At 45.5% G+C, this 21,421-nt stretch overlaps 25 non-coding genes across 25 annotated transcripts; 21 read left to right on the top strand and 4 right to left on the bottom strand.

Moving 5' to 3' along the window:
* Nucleotides 1-568: 568 nt before the first annotated feature.
* On the top strand, nucleotides 569-708 carry LOC141285435 (U4 spliceosomal RNA). The gene has a single exon (XR_012338608.1). It is a non-coding gene; the product is annotated as a U4 spliceosomal RNA (small nuclear RNA).
* Nucleotides 709-1,203: 495 nt separating this feature from the next.
* trnas-gcu (transfer RNA serine (anticodon GCU)) lies at nucleotides 1,204-1,285 on the bottom strand. Its single transcript has one exon. It is a non-coding gene; the product is annotated as a tRNA-Ser (tRNA).
* Nucleotides 1,286-1,777: 492 nt separating this feature from the next.
* On the top strand, nucleotides 1,778-1,918 carry LOC141284046 (U4 spliceosomal RNA). Its single transcript, XR_012338352.1, has one exon. It is a non-coding gene; the product is annotated as a U4 spliceosomal RNA (small nuclear RNA).
* A 972-nt stretch (nucleotides 1,919-2,890) lies between these two features.
* On the top strand, nucleotides 2,891-3,106 carry LOC141348416 (small nucleolar RNA U3). Its single transcript, XR_012357492.1, has one exon. It is a non-coding gene; the product is annotated as a small nucleolar RNA U3 (small nucleolar RNA).
* Nucleotides 3,107-4,420: 1,314 nt separating this feature from the next.
* Nucleotides 4,421-4,493, top strand: trnak-cuu (transfer RNA lysine (anticodon CUU)). Its single transcript has one exon. It is a non-coding gene; the product is annotated as a tRNA-Lys (tRNA).
* A 191-nt stretch (nucleotides 4,494-4,684) lies between these two features.
* Nucleotides 4,685-4,758, top strand: trnan-guu (transfer RNA asparagine (anticodon GUU)). Its single transcript has one exon. It is a non-coding gene; the product is annotated as a tRNA-Asn (tRNA).
* A 586-nt stretch (nucleotides 4,759-5,344) lies between these two features.
* On the top strand, nucleotides 5,345-5,484 carry LOC141285428 (U4 spliceosomal RNA). The gene has a single exon (XR_012338605.1). It is a non-coding gene; the product is annotated as a U4 spliceosomal RNA (small nuclear RNA).
* A 495-nt stretch (nucleotides 5,485-5,979) lies between these two features.
* trnas-gcu (transfer RNA serine (anticodon GCU)) lies at nucleotides 5,980-6,061 on the bottom strand. The gene has a single exon. It is a non-coding gene; the product is annotated as a tRNA-Ser (tRNA).
* A 492-nt stretch (nucleotides 6,062-6,553) lies between these two features.
* Nucleotides 6,554-6,694, top strand: LOC141284035 (U4 spliceosomal RNA). The gene has a single exon (XR_012338351.1). It is a non-coding gene; the product is annotated as a U4 spliceosomal RNA (small nuclear RNA).
* Nucleotides 6,695-7,666: 972 nt separating this feature from the next.
* Nucleotides 7,667-7,882, top strand: LOC141348410 (small nucleolar RNA U3). The gene has a single exon (XR_012357491.1). It is a non-coding gene; the product is annotated as a small nucleolar RNA U3 (small nucleolar RNA).
* Nucleotides 7,883-9,199: 1,317 nt separating this feature from the next.
* trnak-cuu (transfer RNA lysine (anticodon CUU)) lies at nucleotides 9,200-9,272 on the top strand. Its single transcript has one exon. It is a non-coding gene; the product is annotated as a tRNA-Lys (tRNA).
* A 191-nt stretch (nucleotides 9,273-9,463) lies between these two features.
* Nucleotides 9,464-9,537, top strand: trnan-guu (transfer RNA asparagine (anticodon GUU)). The gene has a single exon. It is a non-coding gene; the product is annotated as a tRNA-Asn (tRNA).
* A 586-nt stretch (nucleotides 9,538-10,123) lies between these two features.
* Nucleotides 10,124-10,263, top strand: LOC141285423 (U4 spliceosomal RNA). Its single transcript, XR_012338604.1, has one exon. It is a non-coding gene; the product is annotated as a U4 spliceosomal RNA (small nuclear RNA).
* Nucleotides 10,264-10,758: 495 nt separating this feature from the next.
* Nucleotides 10,759-10,840, bottom strand: trnas-gcu (transfer RNA serine (anticodon GCU)). The gene has a single exon. It is a non-coding gene; the product is annotated as a tRNA-Ser (tRNA).
* A 492-nt stretch (nucleotides 10,841-11,332) lies between these two features.
* LOC141284024 (U4 spliceosomal RNA) lies at nucleotides 11,333-11,473 on the top strand. Its single transcript, XR_012338350.1, has one exon. It is a non-coding gene; the product is annotated as a U4 spliceosomal RNA (small nuclear RNA).
* Nucleotides 11,474-12,445: 972 nt separating this feature from the next.
* LOC141348437 (small nucleolar RNA U3) lies at nucleotides 12,446-12,661 on the top strand. The gene has a single exon (XR_012357495.1). It is a non-coding gene; the product is annotated as a small nucleolar RNA U3 (small nucleolar RNA).
* Nucleotides 12,662-13,973: 1,312 nt separating this feature from the next.
* Nucleotides 13,974-14,046, top strand: trnak-cuu (transfer RNA lysine (anticodon CUU)). Its single transcript has one exon. It is a non-coding gene; the product is annotated as a tRNA-Lys (tRNA).
* Nucleotides 14,047-14,237: 191 nt separating this feature from the next.
* On the top strand, nucleotides 14,238-14,311 carry trnan-guu (transfer RNA asparagine (anticodon GUU)). The gene has a single exon. It is a non-coding gene; the product is annotated as a tRNA-Asn (tRNA).
* Nucleotides 14,312-14,897: 586 nt separating this feature from the next.
* On the top strand, nucleotides 14,898-15,037 carry LOC141285418 (U4 spliceosomal RNA). Its single transcript, XR_012338603.1, has one exon. It is a non-coding gene; the product is annotated as a U4 spliceosomal RNA (small nuclear RNA).
* Nucleotides 15,038-15,532: 495 nt separating this feature from the next.
* Nucleotides 15,533-15,614, bottom strand: trnas-gcu (transfer RNA serine (anticodon GCU)). Its single transcript has one exon. It is a non-coding gene; the product is annotated as a tRNA-Ser (tRNA).
* Nucleotides 15,615-16,106: 492 nt separating this feature from the next.
* Nucleotides 16,107-16,247, top strand: LOC141284013 (U4 spliceosomal RNA). The gene has a single exon (XR_012338349.1). It is a non-coding gene; the product is annotated as a U4 spliceosomal RNA (small nuclear RNA).
* Nucleotides 16,248-17,219: 972 nt separating this feature from the next.
* Nucleotides 17,220-17,435, top strand: LOC141348430 (small nucleolar RNA U3). The gene has a single exon (XR_012357494.1). It is a non-coding gene; the product is annotated as a small nucleolar RNA U3 (small nucleolar RNA).
* A 1,312-nt stretch (nucleotides 17,436-18,747) lies between these two features.
* trnak-cuu (transfer RNA lysine (anticodon CUU)) lies at nucleotides 18,748-18,820 on the top strand. The gene has a single exon. It is a non-coding gene; the product is annotated as a tRNA-Lys (tRNA).
* A 191-nt stretch (nucleotides 18,821-19,011) lies between these two features.
* trnan-guu (transfer RNA asparagine (anticodon GUU)) lies at nucleotides 19,012-19,085 on the top strand. The gene has a single exon. It is a non-coding gene; the product is annotated as a tRNA-Asn (tRNA).
* A 586-nt stretch (nucleotides 19,086-19,671) lies between these two features.
* LOC141285410 (U4 spliceosomal RNA) lies at nucleotides 19,672-19,811 on the top strand. Its single transcript, XR_012338601.1, has one exon. It is a non-coding gene; the product is annotated as a U4 spliceosomal RNA (small nuclear RNA).
* The last annotated feature ends 1,610 nt before the right edge of the window (nucleotides 19,812-21,421 follow it).

The raw sequence follows: 21,421 nt of genomic DNA, 5'->3' as shown, positions 1-21,421 counted from the left end.
TGCACGCACGCGCGTCAGGTGTCCACTAACGCCTATGCCGTTCTTAGGGTTGCGAGGCACAGCTTTCTCAGGGCGTTTATCCTGTGCACCTTCAATAAGCTGGCTTGTTTTAAAAGAAGTCAGCGGCGGGTGTTTGATGAACATTTTCACCAGCTCGAGTTTGCTGTGGCATGTGGATTCATTCTTTACTGATGATTTGTCTCTAGGGCTCATCTAGTTGACATGGTATCCGCTGACATTCGGCTGAAGGTGCTGATCCACCATCTGCTCTTGGTACGGACTGGATCCGGGGGACTGCAGTGACCATCTGATCGGAATACAGAATGGATCTGGCGGCTACGGTGACCTCAGAATAAGAAGAAACAGACTAATATTAATGTAGATGCAAAAGTTCCATGTTGCCACAGTGTCAGATTGGAGAGGATCTGGTTTTCACAGTCTTGCGTCGATGGCCGTCTAGGTGAAGAGGTCTTCACTGATGATCTGTCTCTGGGGCTCATCCAGCTTGCTACCACCTTGTCGGTTCACATCCACGTAGGTGCACGAAAAGGTCACGACCGTCACCGGTATTCTATCGCAGAGGCAGTGTTGTAGCTTGTGTGGTTTATCTGAGGTGTGATCATTGCTGGTTGAAAACTTTCCCCGATATCCCATCGGGATGATTTGAAATACAGTCAGCTTCGACAGTTTTTGCCGGTCTCTCTGGACGCTTCTTGAAAAAGACAGTTTTGCTTCGTTTTGTTTCCTTTTGTTGGAGTGGCTGGTTGTTGGTCCTCGTCAAAGAGGTGTCTACAGATCATAGCATGCCGGAGCCAGAAGATTTGTTGTTTTGTCAATATGCTCTCAAGACTTCGCTGCAGGTATCATTAAAGTACAGCACAATTACAGCTCACCGCTACCCATCGTAAACAGGTTGGGCCTGTCTGTTCCGGTGGGCTCTCAGTGGTGCTAAATCATCAAATGAAGAGGATGGGATTCAAACCCACACAAACCAAGGTGTGCCCAGCACAACGGATTAGCCTTGCATCGCCTTAACCACTCGACCACCTCGTCACTTTCCGTGGTCCTTTTATTTAACACTCCCGATTCAGACCATCAGCTCATTAGTAGAGCACTCAGTGAACTGAACTGAGTGTGTCAGATAAGGAGGACACTCAAAAAGTGCAGAGTGGGGTCCCCAGGACTACTGCTAACGGAGCCGAACGACGAGGATGGGATTCGAACCCACGCGTGCAGAGCACAATGGATTAGCAGTCCATCGCCTTAACCACTCGGCCACCTCGTCATTTTACGTGGCATTTTTTATTTAGCACTCCTGATTCAGATCATCAGTTCATTAGTAGAGAACTCTAAGAACTGAACTGAGTGTGTTAGATAAGGAGGACACACAAAAAGTTTAGCATGGGGTCCCCAGGACCTGGATTAAGGTCCAGTGCTGAAGGAACCGAACGACAAGAATGGGATTCCAACCATTGCACAGAGCACAATGGATTAGCAGTCCATCGCTTTAACCACTCGGCCACCCCGTCCCCTTGCTGACCGAGACAGGCCATGCTGCGGACCTTTTCAGCTGCTGCTGCCGTGCTTTCAGCAGGCTGTTTTGAGCACAGAGGGAATAGTGAATGAGCCGTCTTTTACACACCTCTAATCTGTTCCGTGGAAACACGGTGCAGCAACCCGTGCCAGGAGACTGTTTGTGCGTCATGTTTAAAGCTTGCTGCCACCTTGTCGGTTCACATCCACGTAGGTGCACGAAAAGGTCACGACCGTCGCTGGCATTCTTTCGCAGAGGCAATATTGTAGCCTATGAGGTTTATCCGAGGCGCGATCATTGCTGGTTGAAAACTTTACCCAATACCCCGCCAGGATGACTTGAAATACAGTTAGCTTTGGCAATTTTTGCTAGCCTCTCTGGAGGCTTAGAGTTTTGTTGAGAAATATAGCCTTGTTTCGTTTAGGTTTTTTTTTCCTCGCCAAAAAGCTGTCTACTGATGATAGAGCGCCAGAGCCAGAAGGCTTGTTGTTTTGTCAATATGTTCTCAAGACAGGTATCGTTAAACTGCAGCGCAATTACAGATCACCGTTACCCATCGTAAACAGGTTGGTCCTGTCTGGTCCGGTGGGCTCTCAGTGGCGCTAAAGCTTCCAATGCGTGTCGAGCACAATGTATTAGCCTTCCACCGCCTTAACCACTGGACCACCTCGTCATCTTGCGGGGTTTCTTTATTTAACACTCCTGATTCATGTGCATGTGGATGCATTCTTCGTCTTTTCTTTCAGCCGCCGAGGGCCTGTTTTCCACTGAGGCCCTGCGCCAAACTCCCTATGAGACACAATCGAACGTTAGTAGTAACCTCCGATTACGGCCGAATGTGGATTCTGCTCGGACGACGGGGCACCGGTACATCCTTTGTAGCTTTAGCTTATTAGCCAAACGCTACACCAGTTTGCCTTTTCCCTTGAAATCATCCTTGATTTCCATAAGAAAGGTGCCCCAAATTGGTGGAAAATCACAACTCAACCATACGCTGTCCAAAGCATTGAACCGCCTTCACGCGGCAAAACAGAACATGTTGTTGGCCCGCACTGCTGGGTCAAACTGCGCTTCCCAAAAACAGATTGGGTCAAAACTGACAGAAGAAATCTCTAAGCCTGCTTTAAGCCCTACCCACGGGACGGGTTGACAGTCTCGCACAACGCGAGAGCCTCAGTTTCGCCTGTGTAATTTGGGGGCCGATGAAAACTGCATCCGACTAAAATTACAAAAAAATTTTTAGGACTCTAATGATGTTTCAGATGTAACTTTTCTCATCTCTGTTGTTAGGTTGTCACCATCTCTGAGACTCAAAGTGTCAGAAGTCGCCTAAGCTGGTTTTGCAAAATGGAGGTCAAGATTATACTTTCAGGGATCATTTCTATAGTTTTTAACTAAGAAATGTGTTTCAAAAGTGTAGTGTCTCCCAAACTACGATGATGAGCTTTGATACTCTTTACTGAGCGTGAATCGGGTGTGGAGTAGTTGTTTATTTCATATGTTCCACACCATTGATGAACGTTCTGTGTGGCGTTTATGCAGCATAGAAGAAGAGAGTATGATCAGAGTGGTCTTTGAAAATTGTAAATATCAGATTAAAAATCTTGTGAGTAGTTGCGATCGATTGAACATCGGATATGATTCTGTTTGTAATTAATTGTTTAGCTCATAATTGGTGTATATCTGATGAAACTACTTTTTTTTTTTTTTTTTTTTTTTTTTTTTTTACATTTTTGGTGGTGGGTGTCACCATCCTTGAGATTCAGAATGTCAGGATAAGATGTCAGCTGGTTCTATCAACTTAAAGTTGCCATAAAATGCATTGAGAGAATATTTTAATTTGTTCTTTGATATCCACATAGAAGGTATATGGCATAGGAAAGGGCAAACAATCTCCAGAAACGGTTTTACAGGACCATTTACAACCCTAGGATTTGTCCCTAGAATGAAATGCTCTGTTATTGCCTTTTTTGGAAGCTTCATGAATATTAATGAGCTCTTCTCCAATTGGCTGTTTCACAGAGCTGCTCATCTCTATAGCTGGCACATTGATAAAAAATATATATTTAATTAGGAGCTCTAGCCGCTTTTAATATGTGGTTTGTTGAATCTGCCGTTTTGAATCGCAGACATTTTAGTCTCATTACTGTGATCCATGTGCTCTGTGTAAAGTTATAATGCAGAGGGAGCTCTTCTTACCACACAAGTTCAGCTGCTTCTCGGTGATACTCTGGATCTGTAAATCATTCGCCATCATCAGCGCAGTTATTTCTCCATCATTCACCATCATCAGCACAGTCATCTCTCTGTTTATGTGGTAAGTGATATCTTTTGTACTGCAATGTAACAGGCTAGTGCTAGCATTAAGCTAACCGTGTCCCTTCAGTGGCTTGCCTTGTTTTACTGATGTACTGACGTTACCGATGATTGGGCGATGCAAATGTTGGAGGCGTAACTATTAACGATCCCGGGACTGTTGCGTAACAGTCGGTGTTATGTTGGAATTGACATATAAATCTAGTGTTCTCAAAAGACCACCGAAAAATAGAAGATTTATCCTTATCCTTATATAGATTTATCCTTGATTTCCATAAGAAAGGTGCCCCAAATTGGTGGAAAATCACATCTCAACCATACGCTGTCCAAAGCATTGAACCGCCTTCACGCGGCAAGACAGAACATGTTGTTGGCCTGCACTGCTGGGTCAAACTGCGCTTCCCAAAAACACATTGGGTCAAAACTGACAGAAGAAAACTCTAAGCCTGCTCTAAGCCCTACCCACGGGACGGCTCGACAGTCTCGCACAACGCGAGAGCCTCCGTTTCGCCTGTGTCATTTGGGAGCCGATGAAAACTGCCTCCGACCCGGTGAAGGAAGCCACAACCAGCCCGGCTAGCTCAGTCGGTAGAGCATGAGACTCTTAATCTCAGGGTCGTGGGTTCGAGCCCCACGTTGGGCACCTCTGTTGGCTCTCTTTCTTCCCAACAGGGTGGCGGGCTCCAGCGTGCCCATTCGCCGCACAGGCTAAGTGGATTTTGCGAGCTCCGGAAACATCTTTCAAAACAGCCTGTTAGTACGTGCGATTCTAATCCCTAACCCTAACCCTTGCTTTTACAACCGTGATCCGGCGGCAGCAGACACACAACGGCTGTCTCTGTGGCGCAATCGGTTAGCGCGTTCGGCTGTTAACCGAAAGGTTGGTGGTTCGAGCCCACCCAGGGACGTGTGAAATGCCGGTGTTTTGCACGCACGCGCGTCAGGTGTCCACTAACGCCTATGCCGTTCTTAGGGTTGCGAGGCACAGCTTTCTCAGGGCGTTTATCCTGTGCACCTTCAATAAGCTGGCTTGTTTTAAAAGAAGTCAGCGGCGGGTGTTTGATGAACATTTTCACCAGCTCGAGTTTGCTGTGGCATGTGGATTCATTCTTTACTGATGATTTGTCTCTAGGGCTCATCTAGTTGACATGGTATCCGCTGACATTCGGCTGAAGGTGCTGATCCACCATCTGCTCTTGGTACGGACTGGATCCGGGGGACTGCAGTGACCATCTGATCGGAATACAGAATGGATCTGGCGGCTACGGTGACCTCAGAATAAGAAGAAACAGACTAATATTAATGTAGATGCAAAAGTTCCATGTTGCCACAGTGTCAGATTGGAGAGGATCTGGTTTTCACAGTCTTGCGTCGATGGCCGTCTAGGTGAAGAGGTCTTCACTGATGATCTGTCTCTGGGGCTCATCCAGCTTGCTACCACCTTGTCGGTTCACATCCACGTAGGTGCACGAAAAGGTCACGACCGTCACCGGTATTCTATCGCAGAGGCAGTGTTGTAGCTTGTGTGGTTTATCTGAGGTGTGATCATTGCTGGTTGAAAACTTTCCCCGATATCCCATCGGGATGATTTGAAATACAGTCAGCTTCGACAGTTTTTGCCGGTCTCTCTGGACGCTTCTTGAAAAAGACAGTTTTGCTTCGTTTTGTTTCCTTTTGTTGGAGTGGCTGGTTGTTGGTCCTCGTCAAAGAGGTGTCTACAGATCATAGCGTGCCGGAGCCAGAAGATTTGTTGTTTTGTCAATATGCTCTCAAGACTTCGCTGCAGGTATCATTAAAGTACAGCACAATTACAGCTCACCGCTACCCATCGTAAACAGGTTGGGCCTGTCTGTTCCGGTGGGCTCTCAGTGGTGCTAAATCATCAAATGAAGAGGATGGGATTCAAACCCACACAAACCAAGGTGTGCCCAGCACAACGGATTAGCCTTGCATCGCCTTAACCACTCGACCACCTCGTCACTTTCCGTGGTCCTTTTATTTAACACTCCCGATTCAGACCATCAGCTCATTAGTAGAGCACTCAGTGAACTGAACTGAGTGTGTCAGATAAGGAGGACACTCAAAAAGTGCAGAGTGGGGTCCCCAGGACTACTGCTAACGGAGCCGAACGACGAGGATGGGATTCGAACCCACGCGTGCAGAGCACAATGGATTAGCAGTCCATCGCCTTAACCACTCGGCCACCTCGTCATTTTACGTGGCATGTTTTATTTAGCACTCCTGATTCAGATCATCATTTCATTAGTAGAGAACTCTAAGAACTGAACTGAGTGTGTTAGATAAGGAGGACACACAAAAAGTTTAGCATGGGGTCCCCAGGACCTGGATTAAGGTCCAGTGCTGAAGGAACCGAACGACAAGAATGGGATTCCAACCATTGCACAGAGCACAATGGATTAGCAGTCCATCGCTTTAACCACTCGGCCACCCCGTCCCCTTGCTGACCGAGACAGGCCATGCTGCGGACCTTTTCAGCTGCTGCTGCCGTGCTTTCAGCAGGCTGTTTTGAGCACAGAGGGAATAGTGAATGAGCCGTCTTTTACACACCTCTAATCTGTTCCGTGGAAACACGGTGCAGCAACCCGTGCCAGGAGACTGTTTGTGCGTCATGTTTAAAGCTTGCTGCCACCTTGTCGGTTCACATCCACGTAGGTGCACGAAAAGGTCACGACCGTCGCTGGCATTCTTTCGCAGAGGCAATATTGTAGCCTATGAGGTTTATCCGAGGCGCGATCATTGCTGGTTGAAAACTTTACCCAATACCCCGCCAGGATGACTTGAAATACAGTTAGCTTTGGCAATTTTTGCTAGCCTCTCTGGAGGCTTAGAGTTTTGTTGAGAAATATAGCCTTGTTTCGTTTAGGTTTTTTTTTCCTCGCCAAAAAGCTGTCTACTGATGATAGAGCGCCAGAGCCAGAAGGCTTGTTGTTTTGTCAATATGTTCTCAAGACAGGTATCGTTAAACTGCAGCGCAATTACAGATCACCGTTACCCATCGTAAACAGGTTGGTCCTGTCTGGTCCGGTGGGCTCTCAGTGGCGCTAAAGCTTCCAATGCGTGTCGAGCACAATGTATTAGCCTTCCACCGCCTTAACCACTGGACCACCTCGTCATCTTGCGGGGTTTCTTTATTTAACACTCCTGATTCATGTGCATGTGGATGCATTCTTCGTCTTTTCTTTCAGCCGCCGAGGGCCTGTTTTCCACTGAGGCCCTGCGCCAAACTCCCTATGAGACACAATCGAACGTTAGTAGTAACCTCCGATTACGGCCGAATGTGGATTCTGCTCGGACGACGGGGCACCGGTACATCCTTTGTAGCTTTAGCTTATTAGCCAAACGCTACACCAGTTTGCCTTTTCCCTTGAAATCATCCTTGATTTCCATAAGAAAGGTGCCCCAAATTGGTGGAAAATCACAACTCAACCATACGCTGTCCAAAGCATTGAACCGCCTTCACGCGGCAAAACAGAACATGTTGTTGGCCCGCACTGCTGGGTCAAACTGCGCTTCCCAAAAACAGATTGGGTCAAAACTGACAGAAGAAATCTCTAAGCCTGCTTTAAGCCCTACCCACGGGACGGGTTGACAGTCTCGCACAACGCGAGAGCCTCAGTTTCGCCTGTGTAATTTGGGGGCCGATGAAAACTGCATCCGACTAAAATTACAAAAAAATTTTTAGGACTCTAATGATGTTTCAGATGTAACTTTTCTCATCTCTGTTGTTAGGTTGTCACCATCTCTGAGACTCAAAGTGTCAGAAGTCGCCTAAGCTGGTTTTGCAAAATGGAGGTCAAGATTATACTTTCAGGGATCATTTCTATAGTTTTTAACTAAGAAATGTGTTTCAAAAGTGTAGTGTCTCCCAAACTACGATGATGAGCTTTGATACTCTTTACTGAGCGTGAATCGGGTGTGGAGTAGTTGTTTATTTCATATGTTCCACACCATTGATGAACGTTCTGTGTGGCGTTTATGCAGCATAGAAGAAGAGAGTATGATCAGAGTGGTCTTTGAAAATTGTAAATATCAGATTAAAAATCTTGTGAGTAGTTGCGATCGATTGAACATCGGATATGATTCTGTTTGTAATTAATTGTTTAGCTCATAATTGGTGTATATCTGATGAAACTACTTTTTTTTTTTTTTTTTTTTTTTTTTTTTTTTTTACATTTTTGGTGGTGGGTGTCACCATCCTTGAGATTCAGAATGTCAGGATAAGATGTCAGCTGGTTTTATCAACTTAAAGTTGCCATAAAATGCATTGAGAGAATATTTTAATTTGTTCTTTGATATCCACATAGAAGGTATATGGCATAGGAAAGGGCAAACAATCTCCAGAAACGGTTTTACAGGACCATTTACAACCCTAGGATTTGTCCCTAGAATGAAATGCTCTGTTATTGCCTTTTTTGGAAGCTTCATGAATATTAATGAGCTCTTCTCCAATTGGCTGTTTCACAGAGCTGCTCATCTCTATAGCTGGCACATTGATAAAAAATATATATTTAATTAGGAGCTCTAGCCGCTTTTAATATGTGGTTTGTTGAATCTGCCGTTTTGAATCGCAGACATTTTAGTCTCATTACTGTGATCCATGTGCTCTGTGTAAAGTTATAATGCAGAGGGAGCTCTTCTTACCACACAAGTTCAGCTGCTTCTCGGTGATACTCTGGATCTGTAAATCATTCGCCATCATCAGCGCAGTTATTTCTCCATCATTCACCATCATCAGCACAGTCATCTCTCTGTTTATGTGGTAAGTGATATCTTTTGTACTGCAATGTAACAGGCTAGTGCTAGCATTAAGCTAACCGTGTCCCTTCAGTGGCTTGCCTTGTTTTACTGATGTACTGACGTTACCGATGATTGGGCGATGCAAATGTTGGAGGCGTAACTATTAACGATCCCGGGACTGTTGCGTAACAGTCGGTGTTATGTTGGAATTGACATATAAATCTAGTGTTCTCAAAAGACCACCGAAAAATAGAAGATTTATCCTTATCCTTATATAGATTTATCCTTGATTTCCATAAGAAAGGTGCCCCAAATTGGTGGAAAATCACATCTCAACCATACGCTGTCCAAAGCATTGAACCGCCTTCACGCGGCAAGACAGAACATGTTGTTGGCCTGCACTGCTGGGTCAAACTGCGCTTCCCAAAAACACATTGGGTCAAAACTGACAGAAGAAAACTCTAAGCCTGCTCTAAGCCCTACCCACGGGACGGCTCGACAGTCTCGCACAACGCGAGAGCCTCCGTTTCGCCTGTGTCATTTGGGAGCCGATGAAAACTGCCTCCGACCCGGTGAAGGAAGCCACAACCAGCCCGGCTAGCTCAGTCGGTAGAGCATGAGACTCTTAATCTCAGGGTCGTGGGTTCGAGCCCCACGTTGGGCACCTCTGTTGGCTCTCTTTCTTCCCAACAGGGTGGCGGGCTCCAGCGTGCCCATTCGCCGCACAGGCTAAGTGGATTTTGCGAGCTCCGGAAACATCTTTCAAAACAGCCTGTTAGTACGTGCGATTCTAATCCCTAACCCTAACCCTTGCTTTTACAACCGTGATCCGGCGGCAGCAGACACACAACGGCTGTCTCTGTGGCGCAATCGGTTAGCGCGTTCGGCTGTTAACCGAAAGGTTGGTGGTTCGAGCCCACCCAGGGACGTGTGAAATGCCGGTGTTTTGCACGCACGCGCGTCAGGTGTCCACTAACGCCTATGCCGTTCTTAGGGTTGCGAGGCACAGCTTTCTCAGGGCGTTTATCCTGTGCACCTTCAATAAGCTGGCTTGTTTTAAAAGAAGTCAGCGGCGGGTGTTTGATGAACATTTTCACCAGCTCGAGTTTGCTGTGGCATGTGGATTCATTCTTTACTGATGATTTGTCTCTAGGGCTCATCTAGTTGACATGGTATCCGCTGACATTCGGCTGAAGGTGCTGATCCACCATCTGCTCTTGGTACGGACTGGATCCGGGGGACTGCAGTGACCATCTGATCGGAATACAGAATGGATCTGGCGGCTACGGTGACCTCAGAATAAGAAGAAACAGACTAATATTAATGTAGATGCAAAAGTTCCATGTTGCCACAGTGTCAGATTGGAGAGGATCTGGTTTTCACAGTCTTGCGTCGATGGCCGTCTAGGTGAAGAGGTCTTCACTGATGATCTGTCTCTGGGGCTCATCCAGCTTGCTACCACCTTGTCGGTTCACATCCACGTAGGTGCACGAAAAGGTCACGACCGTCACCGGTATTCTATCGCAGAGGCAGTGTTGTAGCTTGTGTGGTTTATCTGAGGTGTGATCATTGCTGGTTGAAAACTTTCCCCGATATCCCATCGGGATGATTTGAAATACAGTCAGCTTCGACAGTTTTTGCCGGTCTCTCTGGACGCTTCTTGAAAAAGACAGTTTTGCTTCGTTTTGTTTCCTTTTGTTGGAGTGGCTGGTTGTTGGTCCTCGTCAAAGAGGTGTCTACAGATCATAGCGTGCCGGAGCCAGAAGATTTGTTGTTTTGTCAATATGCTCTCAAGACTTCGCTGCAGGTATCATTAAAGTACAGCACAATTACAGCTCACCGCTACCCATCGTAAACAGGTTGGGCCTGTCTGTTCCGGTGGGCTCTCAGTGGTGCTAAATCATCAAATGAAGAGGATGGGATTCAAACCCACACAAACCAAGGTGTGCCCAGCACAACGGATTAGCCTTGCATCGCCTTAACCACTCGACCACCTCGTCACTTTCCGTGGTCCTTTTATTTAACACTCCCGATTCAGACCATCAGCTCATTAGTAGAGCACTCAGTGAACTGAACTGAGTGTGTCAGATAAGGAGGACACTCAAAAAGTGCAGAGTGGGGTCCCCAGGACTACTGCTAACGGAGCCGAACGACGAGGATGGGATTCGAACCCACGCGTGCAGAGCACAATGGATTAGCAGTCCATCGCCTTAACCACTCGGCCACCTCGTCATTTTACGTGGCATGTTTTATTTAGCACTCCTGATTCAGATCATCATTTCATTAGTAGAGAACTCTAAGAACTGAACTGAGTGTGTTAGATAAGGAGGACACACAAAAAGTTTAGCATGGGGTCCCCAGGACCTGGATTAAGGTCCAGTGCTGAAGGAACCGAACGACAAGAATGGGATTCCAACCATTGCACAGAGCACAATGGATTAGCAGTCCATCGCTTTAACCACTCGGCCACCCCGTCCCCTTGCTGACCGAGACAGGCCATGCTGCGGACCTTTTCAGCTGCTGCTGCCGTGCTTTCAGCAGGCTGTTTTGAGCACAGAGGGAATAGTGAATGAGCCGTCTTTTACACACCTCTAATCTGTTCCGTGGAAACACGGTGCAGCAACCCGTGCCAGGAGACTGTTTGTGCGTCATGTTTAAAGCTTGCTGCCACCTTGTCGGTTCACATCCACGTAGGTGCACGAAAAGGTCACGACCGTCGCTGGCATTCTTTCGCAGAGGCAATATTGTAGCCTATGAGGTTTATCCGAGGCGCGATCATTGCTGGTTGAAAACTTTACCCAATACCCCGCCAGGATGACTTGAAATACAGTTAGCTTTGGCAATTTTTGCTAGCCTCTCTGGAGGCTTAGAGTTTTGTTGAGAAATATAGCCTTGTTTCGTTTAGGTTTTTTTTTCCTCGCCAAAAAGCTGTCTACTGATGATAGAGCGCCAGAGCCAGAAGGCTTGTTGTTTTGTCAATATGTTCTCAAGACAGGTATCGTTAAACTGCAGCGCAATTACAGATCACCGTTACCCATCGTAAACAGGTTGGTCCTGTCTGGTCCGGTGGGCTCTCAGTGGCGCTAAAGCTTCCAATGCGTGTCGAGCACAATGTATTAGCCTTCCACCGCCTTAACCACTGGACCACCTCGTCATCTTGCGGGGTTTCTTTATTTAACACTCCTGATTCATGTGCATGTGGATGCATTCTTCGTCTTTTCTTTCAGCCGCCGAGGGCCTGTTTTCCACTGAGGCCCTGCGCCAAACTCCCTATGAGACACAATCGAACGTTAGTAGTAACCTCCGATTACGGCCGAATGTGGATTCTGCTCGGACGACGGGGCACCGGTACATCCTTTGTAGCTTTAGCTTATTAGCCAAACGCTACACCAGTTTGCCTTTTCCCTTGAAATCATCCTTGATTTCCATAAGAAAGGTGCCCCAAATTGGTGGAAAATCACAACTCAACCATACGCTGTCCAAAGCATTGAACCGCCTTCACGCGGCAAAACAGAACATGTTGTTGGCCCGCACTGCTGGGTCAAACTGCGCTTCCCAAAAACAGATTGGGTCAAAACTGACAGAAGAAATCTCTAAGCCTGCTTTAAGCCCTACCCACGGGACGGGTTGACAGTCTCGCACAACGCGAGAGCCTCAGTTTCGCCTGTGTAATTTGGGGGCCGATGAAAACTGCATCCGACTAAAATTACAAAAAAATTTTTAGGACTCTAATGATGTTTCAGATGTAACTTTTCTCATCTCTGTTGTTAGGTTGTCACCATCTCTGAGACTCAAAGTGTCAGAAGTCGCCTAAGCTGGTTTTGCAAAATGGAGGTCAAGATTATACTTTCAGGGATCATTTCTATAGTTTTTAACTAGGAAATGTGTTTCAAAAGTGTAGTGTCTCCCAAACTACGATGATGAGCTTTGATGCTCTTTACTGAGCGTGAATCGGGTGTGGAGTAGTTGTTTATTTCATATGTTCCACACCATTGATGAACGTTCTGTGTGGCGTTTATGCAGCATAGAAGAAGAGAGTATGATCAGAGTGGTCTTTGAAAATTGTAAATATCAGATTAAAAATCTTGTGAGTAGTTGCGATCGATTGAACATCGGATATGATTCTGTTTGTAATTAATTGTTTAGCTCATAATTGGTGTATATCTGATGAAACTACTTTTTTTTTTTTTTTTTTTTTTTTTTTTTACATTTTTGGTGGTGGGTGTCACCATCCTTGAGATTCAGAATGTCAGGATAAGATGTCAGCTGGTTCTATCAACTTAAAGTTGCCATAAAATGCATTGAGAGAATATTTTAATTTGTTCTTTGATGTCTACATAGAAGGTATATGGCATAGGAAAGGGCAAACAATCTCCAGAAACGGTTTTACAGGACCATTTACAACCCTAGGATTTGTCCCTAGAATGAAATGCTCTGTTATTGCCTTTTTTGGAAGCTTCATGAATATTAATGAGCTCTGCTCCAATTGGCTGTTTCACAGAGCTGCTCATCTCTATAGCTGGCACATTGATAAAAAATATATATTTAATTTGGAGCTCTAGCCGCTTTTAATATGTGGTTTGTTGAATCTGCCGTTTTGAATCGCAGACATTTTAGTCTCATTACTGTGATCCATGTGCTCTGTGTAAAGTTATAATGCAGAGGGAGCTCTTCTTACCACACAAGTTCAGCTGCTTCTCGGTGATACTCTGGATCTGTAAATCATTCGCCATCATCAGCGCAGTTATTTCTCCATCATTCACCATCATCAGCACAGTCATCTCTCTGTTTATGTGGTAAGTGATATCTTTTGTACTGCAATGTAACAGGCTAGTGCTAGCATTAAGCTAACCGTGTCCCTTCAGTGGCTTGCCTTGTTTTACTGATGTACTGACGTTACCGATGATTGGGCGATGCAAATGTTGGAGGCGTAACTATTAACGATCCCGGGACTGTTGCGTAACAGTCGGTGTTATGTTGGAATTGACATATAAATCTAGTGTTCTCAAAAGACCACCGAAAAATAGAAGATTTATCCTTATCCTTATATAGATTTATCCTTGATTTCCATAAGAAAGGTGCCCCAAATTGGTGGAAAATCACATCTCAACCATACGCTGTCCAAAGCATTGAACCGCCTTCACGCGGCAAGACAGAACATGTTGTTGGCCTGCACTGCTGGGTCAAACTGCGCTTCCCAAAAACACATTGGGTCAAAACTGACAGAAGAAAACTCTAAGCCTGCTCTAAGCCCTACCCACGGGACGGCTCGACAGTCTCGCACAACGCGAGAGCCTCCGTTTCGCCTGTGTCATTTGGGAGCCGATGAAAACTGCCTCCGACCCGGTGAAGGAAGCCACAACCAGCCCGGCTAGCTCAGTCGGTAGAGCATGAGACTCTTAATCTCAGGGTCGTGGGTTCGAGCCCCACGTTGGGCACCTCTGTTGGCTCTCTTTCTTCCCAACAGGGTGGCGGGCTCCAGCGTGCCCATTCGCCGCACAGGCTAAGTGGATTTTGCGAGCTCCGGAAACATCTTTCAAAACAGCCTGTTAGTACGTGCGATTCTAATCCCTAACCCTAACCCTTGCTTTTACAACCGTGATCCGGCGGCAGCAGACACACAACGGCTGTCTCTGTGGCGCAATCGGTTAGCGCGTTCGGCTGTTAACCGAAAGGTTGGTGGTTCGAGCCCACCCAGGGACGTGTGAAATGCCGGTGTTTTGCACGCACGCGCGTCAGGTGTCCACTAACGCCTATGCCGTTCTTAGGGTTGCGAGGCACAGCTTTCTCAGGGCGTTTATCCTGTGCACCTTCAATAAGCTGGCTTGTTTTAAAAGAAGTCAGCGGCGGGTGTTTGATGAACATTTTCACCAGCTCGAGTTTGCTGTGGCATGTGGATTCATTCTTTACTGATGATTTGTCTCTAGGGCTCATCTAGTTGACATGGTATCCGCTGACATTCGGCTGAAGGTGCTGATCCACCATCTGCTCTTGGTACGGACTGGATCCGGGGGACTGCAGTGACCATCTGATCGGAATACAGAATGGATCTGGCGGCTACGGTGACCTCAGAATAAGAAGAAACAGACTAATATTAATGTAGATGCAAAAGTTCCATGTTGCCACAGTGTCAGATTGGAGAGGATCTGGTTTTCACAGTCTTGCGTCGATGGCCGTCTAGGTGAAGAGGTCTTCACTGATGATCTGTCTCTGGGGCTCATCCAGCTTGCTACCACCTTGTCGGTTCACATCCACGTAGGTGCACGAAAAGGTCACGACCGTCACCGGTATTCTATCGCAGAGGCAGTGTTGTAGCTTGTGTGGTTTATCTGAGGTGTGATCATTGCTGGTTGAAAACTTTCCCCGATATCCCATCGGGATGATTTGAAATACAGTCAGCTTCGACAGTTTTTGCCGGTCTCTCTGGACGCTTCTTGAAAAAGACAGTTTTGCTTCGTTTTGTTTCCTTTTGTTGGAGTGGCTGGTTGTTGGTCCTCGTCAAAGAGGTGTCTACAGATCATAGCGTGCCGGAGCCAGAAGATTTGTTGTTTTGTCAATATGCTCTCAAGACTTCGCTGCAGGTATCATTAAAGTACAGCACAATTACAGCTCACCGCTACCCATCGTAAACAGGTTGGGCCTGTCTGTTCCGGTGGGCTCTCAGTGGTGCTAAATCATCAAATGAAGAGGATGGGATTCAAACCCACACAAACCAAGGTGTGCCCAGCACAACGGATTAGCCTTGCATCGCCTTAACCACTCGACCACCTCGTCACTTTCCGTGGTCCTTTTATTTAACACTCCCGATTCAGACCATCAGCTCATTAGTAGAGCACTCAGTGAACTGAACTGAGTGTGTCAGATAAGGAGGACACTCAAAAAGTGCAGAGTGGGGTCCCCAGGACTACTGCTAACGGAGCCGAACGACGAGGATGGGATTCGAACCCACGCGTGCAGAGCACAATGGATTAGCAGTCCATCGCCTTAACCACTCGGCCACCTCGTCATTTTACGTGGCATGTTTTATTTAGCACTCCTGATTCAGATCATCATTTCATTAGTAGAGAACTCTAAGAACTGAACTGAGTGTGTTAGATAAGGAGGACACACAAAAAGTTTAGCATGGGGTCCCCAGGACCTGGATTAAGGTCCAGTGCTGAAGGAACCGAACGACAAGAATGGGATTCCAACCATTGCACAGAGCACAATGGATTAGCAGTCCATCGCTTTAACCACTCGGCCACCCCGTCCCCTTGCTGACCGAGACAGGCCATGCTGCGGACCTTTTCAGCTGCTGCTGCCGTGCTTTCAGCAGGCTGTTTTGAGCACAGAGGGAATAGTGAATGAGCCGTCTTTTACACACCTCTAATCTGTTCCGTGGAAACACGGTGCAGCAACCCGTGCCAGGAGACTGTTTGTGCGTCATGTTTAAAGCTTGCTGCCACCTTGTCGGTTCACATCCACGTAGGTGCACGAAAAGGTCACGACCGTCGCTGGCATTCTTTCGCAGAGGCAATATTGTAGCCTATGAGGTTTATCCGAGGCGCGATCATTGCTGGTTGAAAACTTTACCCAATACCCCGCCAGGATGACTTGAAATACAGTTAGCTTTGGCAATTTTTGCTAGCCTCTCTGGAGGCTTAGAGTTTTGTTGAGAAATATAGCCTTGTTTCGTTTAGGTTTTTTTTTCCTCGCCAAAAAGCTGTCTACTGATGATAGAGCGCCAGAGCCAGAAGGCTTGTTGTTTTGTCAATATGTTCTCAAGACAGGTATCGTTAAACTGCAGCGCAATTACAGATCACCGTTACCCATCGTAAACAGGTTGGTCCTGTCTGGTCCGGTGGGCTCTCAGTGGCGCTAAAGCTTCCAATGCGTGTCGAGCACAATGTATTAGCCTTCCACCGCCTTAACCACTGGACCACCTCGTCATCTTGCGGGGTTTCTTTATTTAACACTCCTGATTCATGTGCATGTGGATGCATTCTTCGTCTTTTCTTTCAGCCGCCGAGGGCCTGTTTTCCACTGAGGCCCTGCGCCAAACTCCCTATGAGACACAATCGAACGTTAGTAGTAACCTCCGATTACGGCCGAATGTGGATTCTGCTCGGACGACGGGGCACCGGTACATCCTTTGTAGCTTTAGCTTATTAGCCAAACGCTACACCAGTTTGCCTTTTCCCTTGAAATCATCCTTGATTTCCATAAGAAAGGTGCCCCAAATTGGTGGAAAATCACAACTCAACCATACGCTGTCCAAAGCATTGAACCGCCTTCACGCGGCAAAACAGAACATGTTGTTGGCCCGCACTGCTGGGTCAAACTGCGCTTCCCAAAAACAGATTGGGTCAAAACTGACAGAAGAAATCTCTAAGCCTGCTTTAAGCCCTACCCACGGGACGGGTTGACAGTCTCGCACAACGCGAGAGCCTCAGTTTCGCCTGTGTAATTTGGGGGCCGATGAAAACTGCATCCGACTAAAATTACAAAAAAATTTTTAGGACTCTAATGATGTTTCAGATGTAACTTTTCTCATCTCTGTTGTTAGGTTGTCACCATCTCTGAGACTCAAAGTGTCAGAAGTCGCCTAAGCTGGTTTTGCAAAATGGAGGTCAAGATTATACTTTCAGGGATCATTTCTATAGTTTTTAACTAGGAAATGTGTTTCAAAAGTGTAGTGTCTCCCAAACTACGATGATGAGCTTTGATGCTCTTTACTGAGCGTGAATCGGGTGTGGAGTAGTTGTTTATTTCATATGTTCCACACCATTGATGAACGTTCTGTGTGGCGTTTATGCAGCATAGAAGAAGAGAGTATGATCAGAGTGGTCTTTGAAAATTGTAAATATCAGATTAAAAATCTTGTGAGTAGTTGCGATCGATTGAACATCGGATATGATTCTGTTTGTAATTAATTGTTTAGCTCATAATTGGTGTATATCTGATGAAACTACTTTTTTTTTTTTTTTTTTTTTTTTTTTTTACATTTTTGGTGGTGGGTGTCACCATCCTTGAGATTCAGAATGTCAGGATAAGATGTCAGCTGGTTCTATCAACTTAAAGTTGCCATAAAATGCATTGAGAGAATATTTTAATTTGTTCTTTGATGTCTACATAGAAGGTATATGGCATAGGAAAGGGCAAACAATCTCCAGAAACGGTTTTACAGGACCATTTACAACCCTAGGATTTGTCCCTAGAATGAAATGCTCTGTTATTGCCTTTTTTGGAAGCTTCATGAATATTAATGAGCTCTGCTCCAATTGGCTGTTTCACAGAGCTGCTCATCTCTATAGCTGGCACATTGATAAAAAATATATATTTAATTTGGAGCTCTAGCCGCTTTTAATATGTGGTTTGTTGAATCTGCCGTTTTGAATCGCAGACATTTTAGTCTCATTACTGTGATCCATGTGCTCTGTGTAAAGTTATAATGCAGAGGGAGCTCTTCTTACCACACAAGTTCAGCTGCTTCTCGGTGATACTCTGGATCTGTAAATCATTCGCCATCATCAGCGCAGTTATTTCTCCATCATTCACCATCATCAGCACAGTCATCTCTCTGTTTATGTGGTAAGTGATATCTTTTGTACTGCAATGTAACAGGCTAGTGCTAGCATTAAGCTAACCGTGTCCCTTCAGTGGCTTGCCTTGTTTTACTGATGTACTGACGTTACCGATGATTGGGCGATGCAAATGTTGGAGGCGTAACTATTAACGATCCCGGGACTGTTGCGTAACAGTCGGTGTTATGTTGGAATTGACATATAAATCTAGTGTTCTCAAAAGACCACCGAAAAATAGAAGATTTATCCTTATCCTTATATAGATTTATCCTTGATTTCCATAAGAAAGGTGCCCCAAATTGGTGGAAAATCACATCTCAACCATACGCTGTCCAAAGCATTGAACCGCCTTCACGCGGCAAGACAGAACATGTTGTTGGCCTGCACTGCTGGGTCAAACTGCGCTTCCCAAAAACACATTGGGTCAAAACTGACAGAAGAAAACTCTAAGCCTGCTCTAAGCCCTACCCACGGGACGGCTCGACAGTCTCGCACAACGCGAGAGCCTCCGTTTCGCCTGTGTCATTTGGGAGCCGATGAAAACTGCCTCCGACCCGGTGAAGGAAGCCACAACCAGCCCGGCTAGCTCAGTCGGTAGAGCATGAGACTCTTAATCTCAGGGTCGTGGGTTCGAGCCCCACGTTGGGCGCCTCTGTTGGCTCTCTTTCTTCCCAACAGGGTGGCGGGCTCCAGCGTGCCCATTCGCCGCACAGGCTAAGTGGATTTTGCGAGCTCCGGAAACATCTTTCAAAACAGCCTGTTAGTACGTGCGATTCTAATCCCTAACCCTAACCCTTGCTTTTACAACCGTGATCCGGCGGCAGCAGACACACAACGGCTGTCTCTGTGGCGCAATCGGTTAGCGCGTTCGGCTGTTAACCGAAAGGTTGGTGGTTCGAGCCCACCCAGGGACGTGTGAAATGCCGGTGTTTTGCACGCACGCGCGTCAGGTGTCCACTAACGCCTATGCCGTTCTTAGGGTTGCGAGGCACAGCTTTCTCAGGGCGTTTATCCTGTGCACCTTCAATAAGCTGGCTTGTTTTAAAAGAAGTCAGCGGCGGGTGTTTGATGAACATTTTCACCAGCTCGAGTTTGCTGTGGCATGTGGATTCATTCTTTACTGATGATTTGTCTCTAGGGCTCATCTAGTTGACATGGTATCCGCTGACATTCGGCTGAAGGTGCTGATCCACCATCTGCTCTTGGTACGGACTGGATCCGGGGGACTGCAGTGACCATCTGATCGGAATACAGAATGGATCTGGCGGCTACGGTGACCTCAGAATAAGAAGAAACAGACTAATATTAATGTAGATGCAAAAGTTCCATGTTGCCACAGTGTCAGATTGGAGAGGATCTGGTTTTCACAGTCTTGCGTCGATGGCCGTCTAGGTGAAGAGGTCTTCACTGATGATCTGTCTCTGGGGCTCATCCAGCTTGCTACCACCTTGTCGGTTCACATCCACGTAGGTGCACGAAAAGGTCACGACCGTCACCGGTATTCTATCGCAGAGGCAGTGTTGTAGCTTGTGTGGTTTATCTGAGGTGTGATCATTGCTGGTTGAAAACTTTCCCCGATATCCCATCGGGATGATTTGAAATACAGTCAGCTTCGACAGTTTTTGCCGGTCTCTCTGGACGCTTCTTGAAAAAGACAGTTTTGCTTCGTTTTGTTAGAGTGGCTGGTTGTTGGTCCTCGTCAAAGAGGTGTCTACAGATCATAGCGTGCCGGAGCCAGAAGATTTGTTGTTTTGTCAATATGCTCTCAAGACTTCGCTGCAGGTATCATTAACCCTCTGGGGTCTGAGGGTGTTTTGGGGCCCTGAAGAAGTTTTGACATGCCTTGACATTTGTGCTTTTTTCAGTATGTTAAAAACATATTAATATCCTAAATCTAAATACATTTTATTTATCACAAATTGGACTACAAAAATATGTAAGCAACATGAATGTACATTTTTAAGTTTTTGAGAAAACAACGTTTATGCGTGCATATTGAAAAACTAAATTTTTGAAGTCACTGAAATAAGGCCATCTAACACATACAGAATATTTGTTCTCGGGACCTTCGAGAATTGGATGTGGTAGGCTTGGTTTTTTTCTACCAAATGATGTGAAAATCATCTAGTTCACTTGATTTCACAAAACAGTATATAGATTTAAATTTTTGAAGACACTTTTTGTTTAGAATGGCTGTATGCGAGAAGGCGTGAATGATCATGAATAATGCTGTGATTTACACCTGAGAAGACAAAGACCTGCATAATGAGCCGCATAATGAGCCATTCAGTCGGATGTTGACTGAGAGGAAACAACAGAAAGAATAAAGGCAAAATGAAAGGACAAAATAAATATATATTTAGTTTGAAGCATATTTTGAATATATTTAACTATCACACAAAATAACTTGAGATTCACTTGTGAGTGCAGTTAAACTTTTTATTAGGAACAAAAGTGATAAACAACACAGAAGTCAAGATGTCGAGGGTGCACTATCCAAATCACTCGTAGGAAACTTGAACACAGGAGAACGGGGAACAGCAGAAACTGCAAAGAAAACAAGTAGATGTGAGCAACACAATGATCTGACAAAGACAGAGCTAACATGGAGAAAACACATATACTACCAGCCAAACTTTATTATTAAAAGTTTTTTTTTTTTTTTTTTTTAAGTGAGCAGTTTTTTTACATAGTAAACCTATTTCACAAAATTAGATAATTATTTTTCTTTAAAAAAGTACATTTGACTGGTAGTGTATAGCATAGGCATATAACAGTTAGGTGCAAATAATACCAGTGCAAGATAAATACAGGTGTACGGTTTGTAATGAAGTAATACAGGAGAAACCATACATCTTCTACCTTTCATACAGATTACTAAAAAAGAGAATATTAGTTTTTTATTTGAATTGGTTTATGTAAAAGTAAACATTTCAAGCTTTCTACACGTATATGTATTATGTTTGTGAGGCACGTAATCACTGAGATTTAGGTTGTTTCATTTATGTGTCTGTGAAAAGATATAACAGAGACAGTGAAGGCAGAGTTCGTGCCCTGTCTGTTTTCTTATTTTCATAAAATCACAGTGTATACAAATAAAAATATACCCTCTACAGTTTCGAATGATGTATTGGTTGTATTTGTACGATCAAAACTGACGGAGAATTTTACATTCTTTTCGGCGTTATTACAAAAGCGTGCCTCAGAACGCGCCGGCGCGTTTTTCGACCAAAGTTGAAACATCCTGTCA

This window comes from Garra rufa, chromosome 1, assembly GCF_049309525.1.
Source record: "Garra rufa chromosome 1, GarRuf1.0, whole genome shotgun sequence".
NCBI classification, from domain to species: Eukaryota; Metazoa; Chordata; class Actinopteri; order Cypriniformes; family Cyprinidae; genus Garra; species Garra rufa.
Note: the sequence above shows the minus strand (reverse complement) of the source record. Positions and strands in the feature narration are given on the sequence as shown.